The following is an 18620-nucleotide window of genomic DNA, read 5'->3' on the forward strand; positions in this document are numbered from 1 at the left end:
TGTATTTTTCTTTAATAAATACTCATTAATTTATTAAATTCTTAAATAACTCCGAAACGGTTAATTTTAGAGGAAATATTTTTGTGACATGTTTTATTGCAAATTTAATTTCCTTTAAATTGAGCTAAGCTTGAAGAAAATCGGTTCATAAATATAGGAGTTATGGCATATTTTTTGAATCGAGTTGTCCGCCATTTTGATGACGTCATCACATGTGTTCCGGACGTCAGATCAAGTGTCTCCCGGCGGTTTTCTATTCTTTGGTATACATATAAGAACTGTGTAAAATTGCAGACTGGTAGCCGGAAGTGAAATATTTTGGTGGTTTCTGACTAATTCCATGCACTAAATTCAGTGTGAGTGGAGAAACTGTTCCGACAGTACTTCTATCAACTTGGGAAGCACTACAAAGTTGGGTCGATGGGTCCCACATTATTTGACTCCGGGCCAGAAGGCAACACGAGTAGACATCTGTTTTTCTTTCCTGCCTCGTCTAAGAAAGGAGCCGTTTCTGGACAGGATGTTGACATGTGATGAGAAGTGGTTCCTGTACGAAGTTCCACGGCTTCGTCATCATTGGTTAGCATCCCATGAAGCGGTTCCAAAACAGCCGAAACCAGCACTGCACCAGAAGAAAGTCCTCCTGTGGGTTTGGTGGACTGCTCGCGGCATCGTGCATCGGGAACTGCTACCAGTTAGTCAGAGCATCAATGCAACTGCGTACTGTCAGCAGTTGAGCCTGTTCAAGAAAAAAAGTAAAAACTCTGCAGCCAGCACATCTGAATCGCAAAGGGGTCTTCCTGTTAGTGGACAACGCTAAGCCCCGTATGGCTAAGATGACCCAGGACACCATTCTACGCCTTGGATGGGAAACACTATTGCATCCGCCATACTCCGATTATCACTTGTTCCATTTCTTGGACAACCACCTTAGAGGACGCCAGTTCAAATCCCTAGTAGACGTGCAAAATGCACTTGATACCTTCTTCGTTTGACAGCCCACCAAGTTCTACCGCGATGGAATAAATTCCCTTCCATAACATTGGCAGAAGGTCGTCGATGTTTATGGGGACTATTTTTGGTCTTCCAGGTATGTCTTAGGAGAAATACTAATGTTCGAAAGTGGTGGGTGAAAAAGAGACAGAACTTTGTTCGTTATCTTTATAAATGAGTGGCATAACATTATTGAGAACTAATTCTAGAAATCAAATAATTTGTTTTCTGTAGAGATTTCATAATATATGGCTTCCTTCTATTACGTTTCTTATTATAGATTTATTGTATTATAGCAACTGTACACAATCTTAATAATAGGTAAATGCTTCTTCTGTAAATAAGATTTTACAGTTTCAAACTGATCATTTATAAAATGTGTTACGCATATCTTATTTTTTGCTTTTTTTCTTGCCGCTACAGTAAATATTAAAACGGAAAGGCGGTAAAATATATATATAAAAAACGTGGATGGCAAATTGTTCATGATTCTCTCTTGAAGGCAAATTTCAAATTTGGTTCCTGATCTATTTCCCTCAGTACCATTGTAGTACATAAATCGAAAGACTTGTAGCAAAAACAACCCTTGTCGAAACAAGATTTTTTCAGAAAAATTACTAGAGAGTTGCATGTTTGTACCTGTTTTAGAAAGTATCAGAGACACGTATAAAGAAATTTTATACAGATTTGCAAAGTTTCTCATACTGTATCCTAGAGAAAGCTCTCTTTTAGTTCTTCAGAGAAATTTTGTGTTTTGACAAGGGTTATTTTCCGAAAAGCCCCTCAACTGATTTTAAAAATGGATATTTTTAATTAGATTATAGACAGACTTAATCATCAGGATTATATACTTACAGGCAAACAAGATTATTAATCATCAACTGCTAATATCTACGGTTTGTGGGAAGAGAACTATTGGGCCGCGCCGTGATCAGTTCCGCATACGACAGAATAAAGTCGCTTATAACTTAGGCATTATTACTCCTACACTAATATAAGTGTACATTTTTTGAAAGAGCATCAAGTGGCGAAAATCTTTTAGAGGAAACATTTTTCCGAATTCGATCTTGTAAAGAACCTGTGACTAAAAAACTAACGTCTCGCGCAACCAATACTGAGTAAAAATGAAAATAACAAGAAAACCATTATATTTAGCTCAAAAATTTACTAGAATTAAATTGTAGAACGCAATGAGGCAAACAAAATGAAAAAATGTTTGGATGCTCTAGCTCCAATAGTTACGGAGATATAGTGAATAATAGAAACGGCTAAAATTTCGGCTTTCTTTCCCTTCCGTGAGGTGTTTTTTTTTCTGAGATCCGGCATTTTTGTGATCAATGATGGGTGTATATTAAAAAAATATCGGACGCCAAATTCTTACATGATTTGCTCTTAGAACTAAATTTTTAAGCCCCGATGCCTAGACTAATACATTCCCTGATCATTTTTAATTTTTCAGACTTTCCTTGATTCTCTCTGACTTCAGTTTGTAAGAATCTTGTACTATGTATAGTCGAAATATTTCGTGGAGTCAGTTAATCTTTTTTAACAGAAGACACAAAGTCTAGAAATACAATAACTAATAATCATTTAGAAGTAATTTTTGCATAATAAAAATAAATTACATTGAGTGCAGCACAATACACTGAAAAAAAAGTGATAATTATATTGTAACATCCGTTGTATAAAATTTCCTGTTTTCCTGGCAATAAAGTTAAAAGTGTAGTTTGTATTATTCATACATAAAATGTTAATATTGTCTTTAAAATAAGATCTGTTCTGTCTTAATTACTATGTACACTTATGTCCAAAATGACTGTCGCATATCTGTAACTGTTTTCTTGTACGAATATAATTGGATAACGATTTTGCAGGTTACTTTTAATACTGATACTACGTTGTTAATCGGGAAATGTATATTTGTGGTAAATTTCATAGTAAAAGAATTATTAATACGAAAATTAAAATAACTAAAACAAAATGTTGCTAAATGGACACGAAAGTTTTAGTTTCGTTTTATTGTTCTTATTTGTTGCTCTTTTAACATGAAATTTGCCACATATATGTCTTTGCCGATTATACACATACTAACACTATAAGAAATACCGGGCGAAATCGTTGTCAAATTATATTGCTACAAGAACATCTCTATAGACATGCGACAATAATTTTGGACACAAGGGTACATGAGCCCTCGCACATTATGGTCATGACATCTTTGTTTAGAAGGGTATCCTGTTATGCGTTTTGTTTACAGAAAGGTTTTCAGAGGGACAAAGAGCTTTTATTTACGCCAAACTACATTACCTATGGTCAAAGATGTGTAACTACTAAAAGAAGAGGAGAATTCCAAGATTCTTGAACATAAAAGTATATTAACGAATAAAATGTTTTCCTTTAGAGTAAATGCTGAGTGAATAATGAAGTTACATTTTTTATATTCTATATATCAGTTCCAAATAATGTGTACACAAGTACGAGATAACTTTCACGACTGCACCTACATGCATTCACACTATGATACATCTATACATGAATTGCACACTAAATATATATATACAGTATTAGGGTATTATTCACTCACTCTGCCGTAACAGTTAGATACTGTCCTCCATATAATACGTTAAATATGAACCATGCAAGTTTGAGGTTATACAAATAGGACAATAACCTCAACTGCTATCAAATGGAGTAAACTATGCCCTATTGCTACATATTTATTATGAGGACACGGTACATCTATACAGTAGATGTAATTCACTATCACAAACAGACACGAGGCATACTGCATGTACAAACACTGTAAATTTGCTCTGAGTTCTCTCTCTGATTTATGTATAGATGAAATACGAAGACAATCTATACAGTGCATGTACAAACAATACGCATAGATATATACTATAAATAAAATATACATGTTTCTTATTCAGTTTATATACTGATACGAAATACAAGCAATGTACAGGTTTCCGTTTCAGTAAATATATCAACTTAATATTTATGCAATACCTATGCAACCTATACAGGCAAGGTACACACAATGTACAGAGGCAGCGTACGTGTACTATTTAGTTTATCTATATAGACTTTGTGCTTGCCTGATTAACGCCTGAAAACAGTATATTTCTCTTTTATCATATACTAAGCAATGCATCTACAAGCTTTGTGCTTATGCTTTATGCCTGAAAACCACGTGTTCCTCATCCGTACATACACTATTGCTTCGTCTAAACATGCATTAAACAATGCATATACAGATTTTGTGCTTATTCCCTTTGCTTTACACCTAGAAATCTCATTTTTCTCATTTATACATACACTATCCTTATCATGAACATGTACTGAACAATCCACAACATGTTCGTTATATCTGTTTTACACTTGTGAACACATGTTCTCTATAAATGTACGCGTACGTAACGACTTACCACAGGAAACGCATGTGTAGAAAGTTGTCTTTACACTGCACAGGAGCGTGGATTTTTCATAAAGAATATTATACTTAGATGTATTCATAAACGCGAATATTTAAGCACACATTTACATGATATAGTTGTTGCATTTCCACAAAACAAAAATAAATATATAAACAGGAATAATAAGATAATATATCATACACACTACAGAAATATAGATTAGAAGCACTTAGAAAAAGTAATGCTATAATAAATGTGCAAGTAACATATTGTAAGGATCCCCACATCACGACGAAGACACATGTCAACACAACACGTGCTATTGATTGTAAACAACATAGCAGAAGAGAAGCCGACACGAAAAACACCGAGGATCGCCGAAAGAAGACTGACCTCACGGAAGGACTTGAAGAGGACAGATAAAAGCCGAACCACCGAGGGACCCAGCATCAGTTGGCCAACTGATCGCTTTACCGTTACCTTCCTATGTCGCTGTGGACTAGGAGCACCTCTTTCTTACCCTATGTCGCACTGGGCTAGGGATCCCATCTTAAACTTATAATCCTAATAACCTACAACCTGCTAAGTGTTCTGGAAACTGCCATGAGTGGAAGGGGCAACCGGCATAACATTTAATATCCTATCCCTTCACTTGGTCATTGAAGAGGAGACATTGAATTAGAAACATTTGTATTTATTATACTTTGTAATAAAATTTGGTGAAGGGAAAAATCGCCCAGACCATCACTTGACTCTACCTATAAAAACATTGCGTGATGTAGGCACCGGAATTTTGTACGGGGCGCTCTTTTTCTTAACTTTTTATGAAAGCACTGATGAGGTTAGTATCAAAATTCAACTAAATTTCATATAGTTTCCCTCCCTCCCTCTTCTTACCTTCCCTGAGTGCGATTTATGACGGAAACTAGGTCAGATAAACGAACATACAAATCAGGAGAAAATAACACAAATATGACGGAGGGTGCATGTAACATATCTTTTAACAATCACATTTGAGGAAGTATGCGGGACACGTGCACGAGGACCCGGACAGGTTTTTCATACTATTCGACCATATGGCAATCATGCAATCATGGTCAGCAGCTTAGAAGAAGGAAATTTTACCAATATATCTACAAGAAACAGCACTGGATCTCGTGTTGCAGCTTAAAAACCAAAATCAATTTGGTACGATGTCCTACGACTATTTAAAATCTAAATTGGTAGCATTAAGTAGGCCAAAGGTCCCATCTTATAAAGCAGAACAGGAATTATTCGAGGTTCAACAAGGAATGGATGAGTCTATAGACTCATAATTTTTACGTAAACTCCGAACAATCAGGCAGTTACTACCGGAAGCGACAGAAGAGCAAAATATCCATCATTTATCCTTGGGATTACAGAGGGATTTTCTTAATAAAATAGCATTGGAAAGGTTTGCAACAGTAGACGCCCTACAGACTAAATTAAACACTTTGGAAGCCGCCAATGACCTTTTAACGAAAAGGGAGCATGCAGAGCTATCACAAAAACTGCACATGTTATACGGCCAGAATCATATGCCTAACCCACAGAATACATCCTATAGCTTACCAACCGAACCAAAGACAATGTATCCTGTTCAACAGTTATATCACCATACCCATCCTGTACAAACGCAACCTTTTACACAACCGATGAATAGCTATGTACCTATATATCAGCAGCAAATTAATACTTCCATAGCGATTTCCCAACCTAACCCTCAAGAATTTCAAATCTCAAGTCAAGAATTTCAAATCTCAAGTCAAGAACATATGACCACTCCCCACAAAGAGCAAAATCCTCCACAAAATGACCTCTCTACTTTGGCCAATAAAATGGCAGAATTGTCGCTGGTGATAGCACAGACGAGCTATAGAAACCAACCGAAGAACAGAAACCAGGGAAGCAGAAGGAGAAATAACAACAATAACGGGAAGAAAAAGCGGGAACAAACCCAGAACAACCAGTAGGCTACACCCATGGAAGATCAAAGTTTGGTATGAGCGATATGCCGAAAGCGGGGACACGGTGCATCCATTTGTTACAAGCGTCCAAAAAACGTGTGAGGCAGCCCCTGGACAAGGGGGCCGACAGTAAGTATCACTCGAAACAGATAAACCAAACAGAAACTAACAAGAACAAAAGCCTAAATTACGAAATTCCTGTAATGAAGGAACAATTGGTAGAAAAACGGGAAAGATTGCATTAGAGAACGAAAATAACAGGTCCCATTTAACAATTAAAACTAAAGCAGGCCCTCAGACTGCGATAACTGACACAGGAAGCACGGTATCCCTCTGGCCAGCCGACGCCGTACCCCCTGGGACAAGTCTAATTCCATTCCTGACAATAGTGAAAGGAATTTGTGTAAATAATATTTGTTTGAACCAAATAGCATTGATAAAATTTAAAATAGGTCAAACAACATTTACTCATTACTTTAGAGTAATTGACAGAACAATGCCAATAATTATAGGAATCGACTTTCTCCAACGTTCGCATTCCACCATCGATTTAAACAAGAACACAATCTCCTTTAAACGTCCAAGGAAGCCACAACTACCACCTGAGAGCAAAGAAAATAAGCTGTCAGCTTTTATGACTCTGATAATATCGCAGACAGACCAGAACTGTTTATACGTGACTAAGCAAGTAACATTACATCCTCGTTCTTATACATTCATACAAGTGACAGGAAAGAAAAAAATAGATGACGCAGAATTCTTGTATATAACATTGCTTCCTGGAATACGCGAGAAACATAGCTTAAATGCTCTCGACCAGAAGACAGAAACAAACAATATGAGAATTTTAATTTCAAATCCCAATGGCAATAGCGTCACTTTAAAAAGGAATACACCAGTGGCGGTTCTTGAGGAAGAACACGAAATTCCTTTTAACGCCTTAGAAGAACCAAATTTTTTAGAAAAAGCGTATCAATTTAAGACAAAAGAGGAAACGGAAGAACGCTTAAAATACACGGAGAAACTTCAATAAAGAACTCTTTGACGTTAACCCCAACTTGTACAAAAAGCAAAAACAAGCAGTTTATGACTTGTTTAAATATAGAGACGTTTTTACGTATGCTCCTGACGACATCGCACAGTTTAGAGGATATGTTCATAAAATTAGGATTTCTAAGTCTGCTGTATTTCACGATCGTTCCCCACTTATTCCATTACAAATCAGAAATCAGGTAGATAAACATATTCAAGACCATTCAAGGCAAAAATAATCAGGCCTACAGACAATAATGAATTTTATTTACTTCTAGTGCTCAGAAAGCCTAATACCCAAGAATTTCGGATAGTTCTCAACCTACAGAAGTGTAACAATTACACCGAGTATTTATCAGTGCCATTTCAATCAACAGAGGACGTTCTAAACTCTGTAAAAGGGAAAACCTTCATAACAGCTATTGATCCCTGCAATTCATACTTCCAAATTTTGTTGCATCCTAAGAGCCAAAAATATACGACTTTTGAGTTCAATCATAATAGAAAGTCATACGAGTTTTTGAGATGTACGATGGGGCATCGGACCTCCAGCCAGAGCTTGTCTATTGCGACGGAGATGATACTGGAAGGACTACCACACAGGATTACAAGTTTTGCAGACGACCTTGTCGCCAGTGCGTATAATTTTCCACAGCACCTGCAGGATTTAGAATCACTATTTCAGAAAATTAGGAAACACGATTTTCGGGCATCACCCAAGAAGACACACATCGGCTATCATGAGCTTAACGTATTAGGACACCTCGTTAGTGGGGAATCCATTAAAGTATCTCCAAAGATAGCCAAGGAAATACGAAATTTTAAGAGACCGTCTACAAAGCGGATTCTCTAAAGCTTTAAAATCATACCTTAGAGCGCACATAAAAGGCTTTACAATCAAAATTGAGCCTTTCCAGCAATTAGTAACATCTAAATTTAAATGGACAGAGAAGCACGATGTTTTCTTTGAACAATTGAAAGAAGACATACTAAACGCCCCATCACTCGCTCATTTTAACGACTCGTTAGAAATCCGCGTCTATAGCGATAGTAGTCAAATGCAAATAGGAGGAGTACTCGCTTGCTATGATTCAAAAACCGATGCTGAGAAGGTCGTTGCTTACTGTTCTCGAGGACTGACAAAAACCGAGGAGAAAGCTAGCATATGGCAAAAAGGGTTGTACGATCTCATATATACACTGCGCAAATTTCGCTACTTTCTACTAAATAGAAAATTCAATCTGTACGTAGACGCAAAGTGTATAGCGACGATGAACACGCAACCTGACAAAGTCGGGACATACACAACGTATAAGCTATTTTTAGCTGATTATGATTTTAATATACAATATATCCCTGGGTGCAGACATCCAGCAGATATAATCAATAGGCTCGAACAAACCCAAGATATTAAGAAGAAAGAGGAAAAAGAAGACTGACGAAGAAAAGGGTGAAGACTACTATGCTTTTAAATCAAATAGTCTTCAAGTTAATATTGTAGAAACAGGAGATAACCTTTTACCAAACATCGCGAGAGCAACGTAAAAATGACAACTACAAAGACATCATTTCCGTTTTCGAAGGAAAGGAAAACCGGACAAGATCTCCACGGTTAGATCAGCAAGATTTTTTTTTTTTTTTTGTCTCAAAAACGGCATCTTATATAGGAAACAAAACCATTCTGATCATCGCTTACTATATACTCTTATGTACACCGAAGTCACTAGCCAATTTGTGGTTCACAACCTTACACGCCAGGCGTTCAACCCGCATTTTGGGTTTTCAAAATCGTACAAAACCGTCATAAAAAATGTTATATGCTGTACCTAAAAAACTATCTCGCTTACAAAATACCTACGTGCCAGGACTGCCAACGTTTAAAGAAACTACCACAAAAGAAGCAGGCCGAACTACTACATCACCCATTAGGAGAGAGCAACAACATGGGTCTATGACGAACTCGGACCTTTACCAAGTAAAGAAGAAATAAATACATACTAGTAGCCACAGAATTAGCTACACGATATGTAATTGCAAAAACAGTAGACGCTATAAACGAGGAAAATATAGAGAAATTTTTGGAATATGATATTATCTTTAAATTCGGTGCATTTACAACGTTGTATTAGGATCAGCATCCAGTACATGGAGTAACTAATTTACAAAATTTAGCGCAGAAGTACGATTTCACCTATTAAGTACTCACCCGCATATAATCATGCTTCTATAGGATTAGTAGAACAAACCTATAAAATCATACAGAATTGTCTCAAATTTTTCGTACAAGAACACCATACAAAATGGGAAAGATGGTTACCGCACGTTATTTTTGGTATCAATACTTACGTACAAGGAGGGACCAAATATTCAGCAAGCTTATTATTTGGTTACGAACTTAGGATCCCGACAGAATGTACACTCGCTTCAAGACAACATATACAAATTGGCAGAGATAAACTAGCAGCCATCAGGGAGAAAGTACGAAGTAACCTGGAACAGGCGTACAACAAACAAAAGCAATTTTACGATAGACGCCATAGACAGACAACTTACAATCCAGGGGACTTGTTTTGGTATATTATCCCATAAGAAAAATTGGTTTACCTGAACACTTTACCATTCACTACGAAGGACCAGCACGGATTATAGAGAAGCTTAATTCAAATTTATATCGAGTCGAATTACCATCTAAATTCTAGCACAGAATTCAAGACATCGCGGTAGACCGTTTGAAGCCATTCTACACGGACCAAACTGAGGGAACACAAACTTAAGAAGAAAGAGGCACAAATATAAAAACAAGAATATTAACAAAATTCCACGTACTCACCGGGAACAGAAGAAAAACTAACAACAGAAGAAACGAAAAAAAAAGATGCTCACATAAAATCGCACTTCTTTATTTCAATTATAAGCTCTATCTCATTCTGTTATTTAACTTCGCTACATTAGTATTTCCGTTCTAGTCGCAAAATGCAAGATCAACACTTTTCTCTCTCTCTCTCTCTCTTTTTTTTTTTTTTTTTTTTTGTGTGTGTGAGTGTGTGTGTGTGTGTGTGTGTGTGTGTGTGTGTGTCTCAAAAGTCATTAACCCTTGCAAGGTCGAAATACAATACTTTCTTGTTTCCACCGCTTTTTCAATACGAAGTACATGAATGCTCATTACGTAATTTTTCTCCTTATACAGTATGTTCATAAAATCAGACTCTTAATAACATTATACAGAGTGACCAGAAGTCCCGTCGTACAAACATAAGCCTAACTAGACGCCCAAATATATCGTTACCATTAGAAAGACTAAATTCACCGGCGACTACTGTTAAATGCGGGTTTCAACCAATAAAGATTATGGGTACCGGATGTGACGACAACCTACATACTCATACCAATAACAGGCATCATCACACAATACCCACAATTAGTGAACTAGTGTATATTTATTAATCACAGTGTTAGCACTTCTGCGCACTTTAAGGGAAATGATAAGACAGCTCTGATCCTGCTTAGCTGGGACGGAACTAGAGTGCTATTACCATTTCATGTATATATCGCACCAAGTGTTCTTATAGTTCATAGTGGTTATAGTGTCTAAACAGTGTCTCCAACTGTGTCAGTGTTGTGGTGCAGTTACCTGTCACTAATAACAATTGTGTGTTTTCTCCAAAATAACCTTCCATATTACTTTTTTCCAGTATGGGAGTGTAAGAATCCCCACATCACGACCAAGGCACGTCTCAACACAACACGTGCTATTGATTGTAAACAACATAGCAGAAGAGAAGCCGACACGAAAAACACCGAGGATCGCCGAAAGAAGACTGACCTCACGGAAGGACTCGAAGAGGACAGATAAAGGCCGAACCACCGAGGGACCCAGCATCAGTCGGCCAACTGATCGCTTTACCGTTACCTTCCTACGTCTCTGTGGACTAGGAGCACCTCTTCCTTACCCTATGTCGCACTGGACTAGGGATCCCATCTTAAACTTATAATCCTAATAACCTACAACCTGCTAAGTGTTCTGGAAACTGCCAAAAGTGGAAGGGGCACCCGGCAAAACACTTAATATTACTTCACTTGGTCACTCAAGAGGGGACATTGAATTAGGAACATTTGTATTTATTATATTTTGAAATAAAATTTGGTGAAGGAAAAAGTCGCCCGGACCATCATTTGACTCTACCTATAAAAACATTGCAATATACTTATCATCCCTATAACTTAAATATCGGTTGAAAGTTTAGTGTTAATTCACAATGCTAGAAAAGAAATTGTAAATTTTCAAGACGAGAATGAGAATTGGGCTCCAAGCCGGTAAAATAAGAATGTAGTTCTATATAATATTTGAGTTAAATTTGTATTATATATGTTTAAAAAAATGTAAATTAATAGAAGGAACGAAATGAAAATACTTTTATTTAGGAGACATTGGGTGAAAAACTGAAAAGACTGCTAACAAGTCGCTAAGAAATACCAAAGGCGGAGAAAATCAACAGCACAATTTATGAGTCTGACCATATTATTACTTCACTTTTAAAATGGCATGTCTAAGTCCGAAAATTCCTTCTATTCTAGCTCCAGTCACAAAATAAATATAAGACTACAAGAGTTAAAACGAAGTTTTAAAGTATTGCTTCTTAACTCTTACAAACATCTTTATGCAAAATTTGGTTTGGTTTGAATTTAGCAGAGCCTTTTCAACACTAAGACAACGCAAGATAACAGAGAAACCGAACAACATGAGCTCCCACACGGTATTAAACATGGGTCTCCCGCGTCAAAGGCGACAACACTAAGCATTAAGGTTGGTTTAAAGGGACCAGTTTTGTCGATATATGGCACTACAGCCTTCGTATCTCTCCTATGTATTTTTTTTACCATTCATGAAAATTCACGATTTTTCTTACACATTTCAACCTTCAGACTTCAAAGTTTTAGAGAAGGAACTTCATAATCTAACGAAGGTAATAATCCGTGCCGATTTTTTATTTTGAATTTTCTTCATTGTTGAAATAGCTTGATTGTTGAAATGGATATCCAAACCTTTAACAATGGAACTGTTCCAACAATGAAAAAATTCTAAATAAAAAATCGGCACAGATGGTTCCCTTTAATAGGTTATGAAGTTCCTTCTCTAAAAGTTTGAAGACTCTAGGTTGAAATTTGTAGAAGAAATCGTAAATTTTCGTGAAAGATACATTGGAGAGATACGAAGACTGTAGTGACATCTATTGACAAAACTTGTCCCTTTACACTAACCTTAAGAGACAAACGAAGCTCTCATATAAAATTATTAATATGACAAAATATTACGTAGTGCTATGAACTTCTGCTTGCTGCGATGTTCTTCGTAAACAAAATTTATCTAATATAACAACTATCCTGAATATTTTCCTTTCTATGTCTTTTAGCCAATACTTCCAGTGCTTCCCACGAGTGCTCTTCGGCAAGACTAAGGCTTAAGACTGCTTTCTATGCTGGTCCTCACATACTAAAATAAACCTGTTCTAAGTTTTCATATTTAGTCCTGTGATCTTCCCCGTTGCCTATGTCTTTACAACACTATGTAAAGTTAAAGCCTTGTACAATGTCATATTAAACACTGTTAACAATTAATGTACAAATTCAAACCTCAATTTGTAATCTCTGTATATCTTAAAAGAACGTATAATAACGCACTTTGCTTTTATTAATGTAGTTTGTAATAATAGTGTCCTAGTCCTCTAGGTTCTATGTTTCGGTATTTCAAACTGGGTTTTTGTCCTAATATAATAAGCATCATGTACGTTCCTTTCAATGTTATTGGTAGCTCCATGTAACACATCTATCTTTATACTGTATATTTTGTAGTTTGAAGATGTTTTCGAAAGTCTTATACAGCTTCCTTATTTGCGCAACTGTCTAATGGGGTTCCTCTACTCTAGAGCCAATATTTATTTTGGGCATTCCAATATAGGAAATGTCACTTATTCACAAAATATATTTTCCATGTTTCTGGATGGTTAAAACTACCTTTAAGACCGTACCTTTTAGCTATCTTAAGTAGTTTATGCGATATTCCTGAATACAACGGAAATAGGACCCACGGGGAGCGTCTTGTTTACGATTTTTATTCACATCTATATTGAACTTCTTGACAATATAGTGAGCTCTTTATTTCCATCATAACGGGACTAAGGCTTAAGACTGTAATCGTTAACAGACCCCAAAATTTATATTATATTTAGTTCTTCATCCAAATCTTCCTGAAGTATTACCAATCTGAAAGCCATTTCATTATTACCTAGTATCGATGTTTATCCACAGATTGGTATTTGTCTGCCACGAAATGTCCTGAATTCGATTTTACGAATACATCACTTGTTAAAGGTTTCCTGTATACTTCAGACGAATTTACTAAATTTCCTGTAAAATGTTATATCCAAAAATCTGAGTTATTGTTCTTTTCAATCGTAAATTTTATTCTGAAAGCAAATACGTTTTAACTTACCTAGAAGATAATTAAACTATTCCTCATTTTTATACGCCGTCATGGTGTCATTTGCAAAACGAAAATACTTTATATGTATTTTAGTTCAGGGTTTTCTAAAATGTTAGCTTCGAAATGATTTAGCATTATGTTTACCAATAACGGAGGTAAGGAAATTCTCATGGCTAAGCCTTTGTTAATAGATTCGATCCGCAAACTTGAAGAAATTATACTAACAGTATATTACACAAATTAAGAAATTTTACAAATAATACTGACAATTTAAAGAAATTACCAGTATACATATTTCTAAATTTTGGTTAACTTATAAATCATTAAGTTTATTCAAGTAATATATTCGTAAAAAGGAATTCAGGACACTCGTGCCAGATACAAAGTCAACATATGGATAAACACGTTTATTAGGGTTCTCAGATTGTAATACTTGAGGGATGAAGAACTACATAGAGTATCAAATCTAGGGTCTATTAACGATTACAGTCCCGTTATCGTGAAAATATGGAAACAAAAACCTAGCTATATTTTAAAAATTTGAGAAAATGAGTCTGGAAAAAGTAGTAGCGCCACGTATACACCATGTGAAGGAGTTTGGTTTTATGTGACAATTTCTCAAATATTATTGAAACTTGAAATGCTAATATATTTATACTACTTCCATTTTTCGTAGTGAGACTGGAGTGGAGATGCAACATATTCTTGGGACGCTAAATCGACTGCAGAAAACCACTTGCCGCCATCTGGTCCGTTTTCACTCTATAATGATCAATGTTAAAACCAAACTCTCATCGTTTTTGATCTAAGTAGAGCAATACTGAAACCAGAAGTCGTATGGATTTCTATAACTTCCGATTTTAGTAAAGACTTAAGGATGAAAATGAAATGTATTCTTGGAATGTTGAATCGATTGCAGGAAATAGCTTCTCTCCATCTATTACTGTTTTTCCTCTAGAGTGATTGACGTTAAAAGTGCAAGTGGTGGATTTTGGCCACTTCCGATTTTAGTACAGATATTAGAATAGAGATGGAATATATCCTTGGTACACTTAATTGATTGCAGAAAACCGCTTCTCGCTATATGTTACCATTTTCATTCTGTAACAATCAACGTTAAAACCGAAGTGGTTGATTTCTGCCGTTTCATGCAGTAACAGACAAATAACGAGTGAGAATGGAATATATTTTTGAAACGCCTAATTCATTACAGAAAGCCACTTCTTACTATCTATTATAATTTTTGTTCTATGGCGATCAATGTTAAAACCTTAAGTGGTTGATTTGTGCCACTTTCGGTTTGAACAGAAGGTTAACAAAGAAGATAGTAGCTATTCTTAGAACCCTAAATCGATTCCAAAAGACCGGTTTTCGCTATCTGTTATCGCTTTTGTTCTGCATAGATCATTACTGAAACCGGAAGTTGTAGTGGATACCAACTATTTCCATTTTAATAGAGACGTAATGTATTTTAGCAATGCTTAATCGAGTAAGTTAAAAAAAAAAGAAAAGAAAAGAAAAGGTCTATTACCATTTTCTCTCTGTCTATTACCATTTTTCTTAACAGTGATCAACGTCAATACTGGAAATTGTTAATTCCTACCAATCCGGTTTTAATATCGGTTCAGGTACGAACTTGATTCATAACCGCTACATTCTGAAAAAAATTGGTGATAACTGATCAAATAGTTCTTGACATGTTTTGTCTTCCAGACAAATGAGCTTTGGTAAATAAACTCCTTAAAAAGTTGTAAACAAGACGTCCCCATAGGTCTCGCTTCCGTTATATCCAGGGATACTGCAAGAACAACAAAATAGCTAAAACACACAATTTTAAAGTTAGTTTTAAACTACCACGGAAATATGAAAAGTCACTGAAAGAAATATTTTCTGAACAAAAACACTATAAGTGGAACGTATCAGGCTTTTTCCTCTTGTGACGCTTCCTATATTGAACGATCAAAATAAATATTGGCACTAGATTAAATGAACACATTAACCGCTTAACGGTCGAATTTATTTTAGAGAAACGTCCCAAAAAGGTAATATATTTTAATTTCATATTTTAAATCTATCATAAATGCGTGCTAACACGATCTATTTTAATTGTCATTCAGAACCAAATTTCGAAAGTTATAGTCCCTCAAAATACTACTTCTGGATTATCCCGAGTTTTTTCGGGCACAGCTGAAAACAAAATAATTGTAAGATTAAATGAATTTGCGTGCTGAAAAAATATGTTTTATTTAAACAAAAGCTTTATCTGCTTAGTCCTGAACAGAATCATGGCAAAATTTCTATCGTCTTATAAGTTGAGGCTATTTAAAACGTGAAAACATTCAATCGGGATTATCCCGAAATATTTCGGGCACTGAAAATTATAAAACAAACTGTAAGAATAAAATAAAATATGCGCGGGATACCCTCGTACAAATATGAGCTCACTTACACAAAATGTTTATTCTGAACGCTAAATTAATTAAACAGTAATATAAAACACCGCGAGAAATGAAAAATAATCAAAAAGATTTGCTTTTTCTTTTTGAATTAGTCTCCACTTTAGTTCAGTGCTTTCTACTTTATCAATCACTTTGTTGGAAAGTCTGCCACTGTGTGATACACACGAAAACATGGAACCACATAAAGTGCCACATCGCAATCTGGACAATAAAAGCGCGATTCACGGCGAATCTTTTTGCCTTTAGCATCAGGAACCCGGCTGCATACTGCACACTGCCTTGTTGCATTGATCTTCTTTGCTGTTGGTGGGATATAGTCCGGGAAGTGCCGGGGCCAGTCGGTCTCAGTGGAGAAGGTATCACACCTGGCCGTCCTGTTCTTGGCTTCATGTCAGATCATGGTATTTTTCCATGATTTTCTCAATTACGGCCAGGCGGTACATAAGTGGGCTTTTTGTACCACCTGACATTGTATATATGATGAATGAATTCCACAAAGCAAGGTCAAGGAGGTGGGAAAATATCTTCTTGTAATACTTCTTTCCTCTTTTCCTTGGCGTAGAATAGTCTGAAAGATGCTGGTCAACTCATCTACACCGCCCATTGTATCATTGTACGCTATCACACATTCTGGCCTCTTCTTTTTCTCACCTCTTTTTTCTACTTCAGCCATTTGTATGCTGTGCACAGATGATAAAAACGAAACATTTCGTTTATCTTTCCACACCACTGCAGCCACTTTTCCCCTCTGAAACCCTACAATATCTCCTTTCTTCAACTTCTTATTCTTTAGTCCCGTTGGCATATCCTTACGTGTAAGTTTCACTGTTCCATACACATCAGTTCGTTGGGACACAAGACGATCTGCAAGCTCAGGCGACGTGTAGAAATTATCAATAGTAAGACGATGTGCCTTATCTAACAAAGGATCAATCAATGTCATAACGACATGAGAAGAAACAGGAAGGTCACTGTACTTGTCGCTTAGTTTCGTGTCTTTTCCACAATATATGATCAAGTTCCATACGTACCCTGATTTAGACTCAGACAGCATGCAGCTCTTGATGCCAAATCGAGCTCTTTTCAGCGGCAAGTATTGTATCCATGATAAACGTCCTTTAAACAACAGAAGACTTTCATCAATCGTGATGTCTCTATCCGGACTAATGGTTTCCTGAAATGTGGTAACTAACTTATCTAAAACCGGACAAATTTTATTCAGTTTTGGGTTCGGATGTGTATCTGGATCATATTCTTCGTTATTTGAAAAATGGAGATATTGTTTGATTTGTTTGAAACGACGAAAAGCCATTGTCTGACCAAAAAATGGCGTCACAAGAAGAGGATTCCTCGACCAATACATTTCCAATTGTGGCTTTTGCAAAATTCCCTGCAAAATTACTAGTCCGAGAAAACAAATAAGTTCATTCCCAGTCAACGGAGGAAAGGACTTGGGATTACACTGATCTTGGGATTACATTGTTCAGTGTATGTATTAGTTTGCTCACAAATTATCTCTATCAGTTCACGATCAAAAAATGCTCAAAATATTGCAAAATATCTGCATCCATATCGAAGTTTACGAGCAATCCCGGTGAGTCATTGAACGGAAAATGTGGCGCAGAAGCCGGAATATTATCCGGGTCAATCTCAGTCTATTGGCGAGCAGCAAAAAGATCTGCAATTCCATGACCAGAATTATTAGAATTGCTGTCTGAAACAGGTAATTCACTGTCACTCGTCCCACTTGAATCTATACTAACTACACTGAAACTCCTTCGCTGCTCCTACTTTCTTTCCTACTTTCGCTGCTCATTGTTGACACCGTTCACAACAATGCTGTCTGAACCACAAATTTTCTTCAAGGAAAGAAACACAACTTACGAACAGCGTCCTGGCCACGGTAATACTCAGAAATATAAACTGAATCACTGCAGGAGTAATACACTGCCACCTGGTGTAAAAGTCAATAAACCAAAACAAAAGACGGTTAATTTGCTTGTTAAGATTTGCTGCCTGTGCCTTTTCTTTTCACAACGAAATATTTCGCTTAAATACAGATTCGAACGGAAAAAATATCATTTCAACGTAATAACTCGGGATAATCAAGATTTACATATTACCCTTGAACGTAATAATTCGGGTAAAACCGTTAAGCGGCTAAGGAGGCGCACGAGAAGAAGAAAGCTGTGTCAGGCTTATGATATTATCCAACTACAAAACATACAACAAAAAAGATAAAAGTGTTACA

General features: G+C 36.2%; 1 protein-coding gene across 2 annotated transcripts in view; it reads right to left on the minus strand.

Moving 5' to 3' along the window:
- Positions 1 to 18620, minus strand: part of Pop2 (CCR4-NOT transcription complex subunit Pop2) — a 204108-nt gene that overhangs the window by 147848 nt on the left and 37640 nt on the right. The gene's annotated exons all lie outside the window — the stretch shown is intronic.

Source organism: Thermobia domestica, chromosome 3 (assembly GCF_964235325.1).
Source record: "Thermobia domestica chromosome 3, izTheDome1.hap1.1, whole genome shotgun sequence".
Classification (NCBI taxonomy): Eukaryota; Metazoa; Arthropoda; class Insecta; order Zygentoma; family Lepismatidae; genus Thermobia; species Thermobia domestica.